At 51.7% G+C, this 9,304-nt stretch overlaps 1 pseudogene across 1 annotated transcript; it reads right to left on the bottom strand.

Moving 5' to 3' along the window:
- Positions 1–3,909: 3,909 nt before the first annotated feature.
- LOC306665790 (putative RNA-binding protein 19) lies at positions 3,910–9,004 on the bottom strand (annotated as a pseudogene). Its single transcript has 7 exons — positions 8,994–9,004; positions 8,648–8,719; positions 7,592–7,691; positions 5,988–6,119; positions 5,399–5,514; positions 4,913–5,008; positions 3,910–3,975 (listed from the first exon to the last, which is right to left on the bottom strand). The product of its transcript is annotated as a putative RNA-binding protein 19 (transcript).
- Between the last annotated feature and the right edge of the window lie 300 nt (positions 9,005–9,304).

Genomic DNA, 9,304 nt, shown 5'->3' with positions numbered 1-9,304 from the left:
TTCTCCTGTTTTGGAGAATTAAGCAAGTATCCCAGTGATTAATTTTTAGGCATTCTCCTAGAGTTGTCAATGAAGAGAAATTATCACTAGCTGATCTTGTTAGCTTAAAGGCTTTTTACAGTGACTTGGAAATTAACTGAACTTCTGTTCATTTCATGGTCCTATCAGGCCTGCCAAAGCTCATACAGGGCTTTCTCCTTCCTGAAGAAACTTAGTTGATAGGGAATGTTATCACATAATGCCATAATACCATAAGATGGATACCTACAGGAGCAGGAGATAAGAGGGGAGAATTTTATATGACTTCAATTTTTAGCAGCTTAAAAAATAAGGACTATTTCCTTTTTTCAAATTCACTGGTGCCTCAGGGCTTACCAAACTCAGCACCATACAGAGTTGCAGGACTTCCTTATGGTGCTCCTCCCCATTTTTTGTTCCCCAGTACATTTCAAGGAACACAGAAGCATTCAGCAATACCCTATCCTGGAAGCCCTCTGACAGGGGTGATTGTGCATATGAGTATTGATATTCAAGTCTTTCCAAGCCAGTGGTCTATCCTATCATCAGACTCTCACCTTTGTGGGAAGGTAATGAGAAGTCAATTAGTTCTGTGTGGACAAGCTAGATGGTTCTAAGCCTTTGAGATGGTTTGCTAATTTTTGATCTTCTTAATAGAGAGAAGGAGATCAGCTTCTTGTGTTCATTCAAAAGTGATACAGGACACTCAGAGAACCAGCATTAGATTAATGACTATCCCCTGAAGAGAGTGGTTACCTTGTCCCTTTCCATTTATCAAAACTGAATTGTCAGTCACTTCTCTCTGCTCCAATAACCTTAGCTGTTGAATAATATTGACTTCTGAGTTTGTTCTTTGTTCTTCTGCTGGCCTTCTTTCCAAATTTTAGTTAGAAGTATAGAAATAAACTGTCTTCAACAACATACACAAAAGAAGTGACCTGCTGTGACCTTGAAAGAAGCAGTGCAGATGTTCCATAAATAAATAGAGAAAGAGAATTCCACTCCCATGGTTATGACCATGGTATATGAAAAAGTTTTGGCCAATTTCACAACATCATCTTCTTCTCGATAAAAATTGCATTCATGAATTTTATAACCCAAAATATGTTTATCTATGTGAGGCATTTAGAAATGGAAACAGAATGCAGTTCCTTGCTATTTAATGGGGTCCCTGGAACTTTGCCTGCTGCCACACAAATTTTCCAAAAAATCTCTGGAATTACAGTAGTGCCACTGCTATGCGACTATGGAGACAAAGAAATGAGACTTCTGATGACTACATCTTGGAAGTGAAATACCATGGCTCTTGCTGATTTATTTTTTCTTTGAAACCAGATGCTGATGTGGATTAACTTAGAGGTGGAAGCTACAGGTTTTGGACAACAGAAATCTCTGGTGCCAGTGATCCCTTGTAGTGTAACCATATCATACAATGAGAAAAAAATATTGAAACAATTTTAATTTCACAGGAAGCATCGGAAGTGTATTGGTCAGGGAGTTTATCTCTGAAAGTCAGTCATTGCAAAATTCCAGTGGGGCAGAGTGGAAACAAAGACAAGGTAGAAGTTGATTTCCCCTCTTTCACTGTTTGACTCACATCATGGTAGAGTTGTATGTCATCCCTTGTCCTTCTCCTTTCTATTTTGTGTTTTCTGTATGTTGGTGCATTACAGACACTAACTCAATATTAGGGTTCCCAAGGAGTACATATATATATGACCTTATACACCTGATGACAACTTCAAAACCATGTACCAGAATAACCCCGGGAAATAAATGGCAAAAGTGATCAGGTCTTGTAAGGCATAATGACTTCTTCAGGGCCACCCACATGGCCAGAAGGAGTAAATGGGTCTGATTCAAACTGTCTTTCTAAACCAGGTGAGTTGGCTACACCTGGGACAGTCTGGGGACCAGATTCAGGGTGTGTTGGTGTAACCATGTCCACTTGTGTATATGTCAAGGGAAGCTGGGAGAAACCTGCATATCAGTGGGCCATTAAAACCATCTTGTCTGAGAAAGAGCTATGGGTATGCAGTCCCCAGAAAAGTGACCTCACTTCCTTGGCAGTAGAACACACAGAACTTGGAACCCTAGTAGCTAGGCAACCACATTCCAGATAAACTCCCATTCCACTCGCTTGTGTTGAGACAGGAAGTCCAGAGCCACTAGTTCTTAATGTCTTCTCATCTTTGAATGCTTATTTCTCAGGAAAGTCCCTAGGAGGGGTCTTTCCCAAGATTGGAAGCACTTTGTCAATGTTGGGACCAACAAATCTGGTGATATATCCCAAGAAGACCAGAGGTGAAACAGGACAGGCCATTGGAAGTGAGTACAGTCTAGCCCTCCACTCAGATTCCCATTTAGATAGCACCAGACCCTCAGAAGTTTTTGCCTGTGTGTGTTTTTATTTGTGTCTCATATTTGTGACTCCTTGAGTTTGATGTTGATCAAGCTGTGATACTATCCTTTAAAAGAGGGCCACCTTACATCATTCTCTCCACACCTCAGAGAGACATAACTACATATTTGAGTGAGTACAAACTAGTACTTCACAAGCCCTAGTAACTATACTTCTTAGCGAGTCTTCTCTAAACACCTTAGAGAGCCTTTCTACTTACCTCAGAGAGCCTGCAATACATACCTCAGAGAAAATTTTTGACTCACCACAGAGACATTTCCTATTCACTGCAATAGCCCTTTTATTCACTTAAGTGAACACTTACACTCTCATCAATAAGCCTTCCTACAAACCTCATAAAGCCCTTCTATACCATTCAGAGGGTTCTCCCTACATGTCAGAGAGCCCACCCTACATAAAAATGAGAACCCACTCAACACATCAGAGAATCTTTCCTTCCACACCTCAAACTCACTTCCCTATATGTCTCAATAATGACTCCCTACTAATACCAAGAGCTTTTTCTACACACCTCAACTTCCTAAGGACACTGCCCCCACACTTAATTGAGCAACACTTATACAACTCAGAAAGCCTTTCCTATACACCCAGAGAGTACTCTTTATAAATTCCAGTTAGATGCTAATTCAAACCTCAGAATTCCCATGCTACAAACAACAACACACCCTACTACACAACTTGGATACAACATACTACTCAACAAAATGCCCTCTCTACTCACCTCTGAGGGTTGGCCTGACACACCTCAGAGAAGACTCTGGATACACTGTTGAGTGGCTTTCCTAAACAATATAGGGATTCCCCCTATTGTACTCAAAGAATACTCCCATTACATCTCATTGTGTTCTACCTAGTCATATCAGATAGATTTCATTATTCATTTCTGAGGACCCTAACTACACAACAGAGAGCACTCCTATGCAGACAGAGGCCCTTCTACACCCCTCATAGATTCCTCCTGTACACTTAATAGAGGCCTCCGTACACACCTCAAATCATCTGCACTACAAATCTCAGAGAACCTTTCCTTCACACTTCAGTGAACACTTCCTACACACATAGCAGTCACCTCTCCACACAGCTCAGAGCCCTACCTACTCATATCAAGTGCCCTTTCTACAGAATTCAGAGGGCCATCCATACACACCTTAGACCCCATTTTTCTATACACATTATTTATCCATCACTGTATCAATGTTGGGACCAGAGAACCATTGCTACACACCACACACCATGCCTCTACACACCTCAGAATGCCATCATTTCACTATCAGAAGGCCCAGTTACACACCTCATAGAGCCCTCCTTTCAAACTTCCGTTCATCTTCATTTATCTCAGAGATCTTCTCCTTACTCCCCATAGATGTTCACAAATACACACCTCTGCTAGCTCTTAATTTTTACCAGTGAAAACCCACTCTATACACCTCATTCAACAGTCCTCCCTAAAAATCTCATAGAAGCAAGTGCTACAACTCTTGGACCAGCTGGGTCTCCCCAGGGGCCACACGGACAGCCACACTGCCCTTGGTCTCCTGAGGGAGGGAGGAAAGTAGGCCCGCGGCCATCAGGTGGACCCGATCTGCTCTCTTCAGCCAGCAGCTGAGCAGAGCCAGTGGAAGTGGGTTCAGCGGTGCCCCTCACCCAGCCACACCCACCTGACCCCCTCTGGCGCCCTCTCCAGCCACGTGTCCCTGCACCCGCTTGGTCTCTTTCCTTCTCCATAGTGGGCAGGTCTGCAGCTCCTCTTGCAGCTCGTGGGGGCTTCTGCAGGCCTGACCCTGACCCCGACCCCTCGCTCCAAGCAGTCCTTGCTCTGTCACCTCCCCAACCAGCCCAGGCTCTCCTCTCTCCACCTGTCTCCACTAGGCGGCTCCAGAAGGCACCAGAAGCTCTAGAAGATAGGACTCTGTCCTGGCAACTGCGAAGCCCTGGTGCTTGGGGGTACTTGTGGCACCTAAGCTACTGCAGCTGTCCCTTGTCCCTCCCTCCAACTCAGGCCAAGTTGCACTGCCCAGCATGGCAGCCATGAGCCACTGGACACCTGAGGCGTGGCTCAAACCCACGTTCTGCTACATGTGCAATTCAGTGGCCTGGGTGGGAAAAAGGGAGGAGAAACACCCTATGACTATGTTGGGCGCAGCGAAGCGACGATCCCTCCGACGCATTAGCTGAAGACGGCGTCTGTTAGAATTAATTTTCCTGTTTCTTTTAAAAATGTGGTCACCAGGCCATTCAGTTACACACGGGCTTGCCGTCCACCTCCACAGACAGGTTGGCCTCCAGTGTCTTAAGGAAGGGCAGAGGACCATGGAGAAAGCAGCCAACAGGCAGAATCAAGGGACGTCCCTTGCCACATGGCTGAAATGCACTCCTGGTTTTGCCCAGAAAGAATTCCGCGGGGATCCAGCCCTGGACATATTCACCAAGAGGGTCTGTGGACATGAAGCTCGCAAGTCACAGGCCACTCACGTGGTCGAACACTTGGCTCTTGGTGGCACTGTAATTCTGTGTGATGGCATCAGCCATGTGTTGGGCCCCATGAACAGTGTGTTCCAGTTGTGGGAGCTGCGGGCAGGGGCAGAGCAGGACAGGCCACGCTGGGACCCACGGGTGCTCTCTCACAGACACAGCCTGTCACAAGCCTCCCCGCCTTCCTAGCCCTCCCACTTGCTCGCCTGTCCTGGGTGGGCTCCCCACCTGCAGGCAGCGGTGCTGACAGATCTAACCTCTGGCAGTGCCAGCAGCTGGCCTGTGCCAGGGCCCAGCAGGTGGCAACTGTCCACTCTTAGTGGACGCGATACCTCAGAGCATAAGTATACACGGCACCACTCTCCCCATCTGCAGTGGGGAAACTGGCTCGGAGGTGAGGATGAACCTCAAGCTATAGAGCAAAAGGGACCAGGCGGTTGGGAAAGGTGGAGAAGGCGACAGAGGCTGGGCGGGGCTGGCGAGGACCTGGAGCTGCTGGCTTTGTCCTTAGATGCCTTCTTCTTGTAGGACGAGCAAGGGGTATCGGCATCCTCACTGGCTTCCTTCCTGATGGTGGACGGCAGCACATGCAGCAGCCTGCCCTGTGGGGACAGGGGAGGAAGTGGGTGAGCTGCCCTCCTGGCCTCCAGCCCTGCTCTCCAGTGGGGCCTCCTGTCTAGTGGGGCCTCCTGTCCTAAACATGTTGGACCCAGGGCCAGACCTGCAGGAAGACAGGGACAGCAGCCAGAGCAGACACTTGGTTACTCTCAGTTCAGCTGGTGCTGGGGGTCCCCGACACGGCCATGCCAAGGGAAAGGTGCCTTTCGGTGACACCCCACAGCCCCTAACACTGTGCCCCCAGGCCCTGCACAGGGAGAACGTGAGTGGCTGTGGGTGGGCCAGGTCTGGCCTGGAGCCCATAAAGTCCATACGCTGTGAATGAAGGTGCACTGGAGGGAAGGTGGCCTGGGCACATCGCAAGGTGACCCTGAAGAGCAGAGCTCCCTGCAGTCCACGGGGCCATCCCTCCTGTCACCAGGCTCGGCGACCCTGGCAGGCCCATGAGCAACCTCACCTGGAACACCTGCCCATCCACTGCCACATAGGCCTTCACTGCGTGCTCGGGGAACATGAAGGTGATGAAGGCAAAGCCCTTGGGTTTCTTGGTCAGGCAGTTGATGGGGTAGTGGAGCTCTGGCAGGGGACCTGAGGACAGAAGAATGTCAGTCACCTGGGTTTGATCTGGGCCCAAGCTCAGGGAAAGTGCTGGGCCCTAAGGGTCGGCCACATGACCACAGAACGGCTGCTGTGCACCAGCCACATCCACTCAGTCCAAGGGAAAGGATGGTGACTGCCAGTCACGAGGCCCACCTCCAGGTCAAGGGTGTCATTTCCCCAGTCCCCTTGCGTCCACCCTAAGAGAAGTCAGGAGGAAGGTGCCAGGCTGCACCTGGCTCCATGGTCTGCTGCGCACAGCCTGTCCTGGGCAGTGGCCTCGCCCACACAGGCCTCCTCCTCTTGCCTGTGAATGGCACAAAAGTCGTCCCACACACAGTGGCCTCAAGTGTCCAAGAGTTAGTGTGCAGTCACTACCCAGGGCCTGCTGCAGTTAGTGCCACATAAGTGTTCATGACACCGTCCCTCTCAGAGGACATTATCTGCATGGTTCCGCTCTGAACACCAGGGGCGGCCACATCCCAAATGGATACCTGCAGTCTATGGTCAAGCCCTCTCCCATCCACCCAGCACTGCCATGTGACAGGACACCAGCCTGTGGGAGGACCTGGGGAGCAGGACAGCATGGACAGACCTTTAGGTTCCATCACCTGGCCTGCAAGCAGGTTCCACTTGGGACCTCTGAGCTGTCCTAGGCCCAAGCCACTCTCACGGCCTCGCTAATCCTCCACACCCAGCCCAGCCTCCCAGAAGACAGGGTGCTGGCAGCATCTCCAGAGCACAGATCCACCTGCACTGCGAGCCCACCTTCCTCCCCTTGACAAACGGCCCCTGTGACCAAGCTCAACTAGGGGCCTGCAAATTCTCAGCCCAAGAAGTAACAGCAGCAAAACCAAAGATGGCCCTGGCTGTTGCCTCTTCTCAGAAGCTCGGTTTGCTTAGGAAGAATTGAAAAAGAAAAGCATTCCCAGGCAGGAGCATGGTGGGTGGGGAGGGCTGGGCGGCTGCTGGATTCCAACACCAGAAGCCAAGGAAACTCAGGAAAACGCCTCGATCACTCCCGCTCTGCATATGGATGGTGAGAGCTAAGGAATCAAGTTCTGCAGGGCATGCTGGCTATGCCTGTGGTCCCAGCAACTTGGGAGGCTGAGGCAGGAGGATCAAGGCCAGCCTCGTGGACTTACCAAGACAGTCTCAAATTAAAATTAAAAAAAAAAAAAAACAAAAAACTGGAGATGTAGCTTGGTGGCAGAGTGACCCTGGGTTCAATCCCCAACACTGTTAAGGAAAAAAAAAAAAAAAAAAAGGAATCCAAGTTCAAGTTCAGAAAGCAGAAGATGCCACTAGATCTGCAGTGAGGACAGAGAGCCCTGTTTTCAGATGAGACCAGCTAGAGCCACTGCCCAAGGTCAAGAGCAAGTGGGAGGCAGATGGGGCTGACCCAGCCAAGTGGGAGCCAGGCACAGTAGGGGCCTACATGTGCGGCCAGGAGCAAAGCCCTACCTTAGGGGACAAGAGGACCTCCAGGTCCTCCTCGGTGAGGGGTGGGTTGAGCACAAAGAGCCTCCTGGAGTCCGCCAGGTCCTCCTCCTCCTCGTTCTTTCTGAGCAACCGGCCTTGTCAGGGCTACACTCTGTTCTGCAGGGGCCCCTTGGCTGTGGGCACGTGCTTCTCCCTGAACACCTTGATGTAGCATCCACCTGCAGGAGGAGAGGGTCAGGGCTCCGGGGAGCCTGGGACTTGACACACCTGGCTGGGGACCCAGGCCCTGGCTGCAGGCTGCCAGATGTTCCAGCTGGGAAAGGTGATGGGCCCAGCAGCAGGCTCTGTAGCGGGGCAGAGGCCTGAGCCCCTGGGACCTCTCCCATCCTGCCAGCATGGCCTCGGCCCTTGGGGCCTGTTCCCACTGTTCCAGGCCAAGTGACAGGTCCTCTGAACTCTGAGCCCACTCTGGCACTGCTGGTGGCTCTGCCTTGGGAAAGGTCTCATGTGACAGGCCGACCCTGAACAATCACCTGCTGGTGAGCAGGTTGCAAAAACCACCCTGCATGTGTAAGAAGGCCGCAGGGATGGCCTGCCTCTACCCACACTGCAAGGGCTTGATGGATACCTTCCCCTGACCTGCCAGCAGGACTCCCAGGAACACCTGTATACCCTAGCACAATGCATCCCCAGGAGTCTGTGGTTCGGTGCAATCGCCATCCCTGCCAGAGAGGGTGGAGGACCACATCCCAGCTTGGGGAAGGTGCCCTTGCTGCACCCCCACCAACCCTGTCCAGAGGCCAGAGCCTTCTCCTCACTCCAGGAGGCCCAGTAGTCATCCCGCCAGAGACCTGCCTCCTCCAACCCCAGCCCTCTCCACTGCCCTGACCACCCTGTACTGCCCAGGGCCATGGGCCCGCTCATGGGCTCTGGCGCTCCCTGCCTCTCCACATCCCCTCTGCTGCTGTACCCTCAGTGCCCACAACGTAGGGTGGGAGGAAAAGCTGGGCACAGACGTACATGAAGGAGCCCATGAGGGAATAAGAAGCCCGAGGGGCCCTGCCAGTGCCCCCTTACCCACGTATGCCCTGTCGCACTTCAAGGCTTTCTTCACTTCCTCTTCGCTGCTGAAATCCAAAAAGATGTACCCTGAGGGGGACCAGGACAGAGGTAACTGCAGGCTCTGCATACACAGGGAGTCACTGGGAATGCTGCACCCAGCTCAGGGCAGAGGCTGGAAGCCTCCAAAGCACACCCGCCTCCCTCCCCACCAGGCCAAACTCCCTTTTGAGGAGCTCTCCGCACCAGCCTGGGTTGGCAGGTGAAGGCGCCAGATGCCAGGAGTCAGAAACAAAGGGCCTTTCTGCCTCCCTCTTGGCCTCAGTCCTTCCCTGACCAGGTTCTGCAAAGGAGAAATGCTCACGATGGCCCCATGACCCGGCCTAGCACTGGGGGCTGGACTCTGCCACCATCCTCCCAGCACCAGCTTCCCTCCAGCCATGCCTCTGGGCAGCCAGATCCAGGGCTCCAAGGCCAGGAGCGGAGGCTCACTGCCAGAGAGGACACCCAGGGGCAGCACCACACATGCTCAGAGTAAAGTGCCGCCCACCAGCACCACTCCTGGGAAGCAAGAGGCCGTGACTCACACAACACCAGCAGGTGGGGAGTCTTTCCTGATCATGGGAGGCCTCCACAGCCTCAGCCTCAGCCTCATGGGACCTCTACCCGTGGAGC

The sequence above is a fragment of the Sciurus vulgaris genome (genome assembly GCF_902686455.1).
Source record: "Sciurus vulgaris genome assembly, chromosome: 7".
Classification (NCBI taxonomy): domain Eukaryota; kingdom Metazoa; phylum Chordata; class Mammalia; order Rodentia; family Sciuridae; genus Sciurus; species Sciurus vulgaris.
Note: the sequence above shows the minus strand (reverse complement) of the source record. Positions and strands in the feature narration are given on the sequence as shown.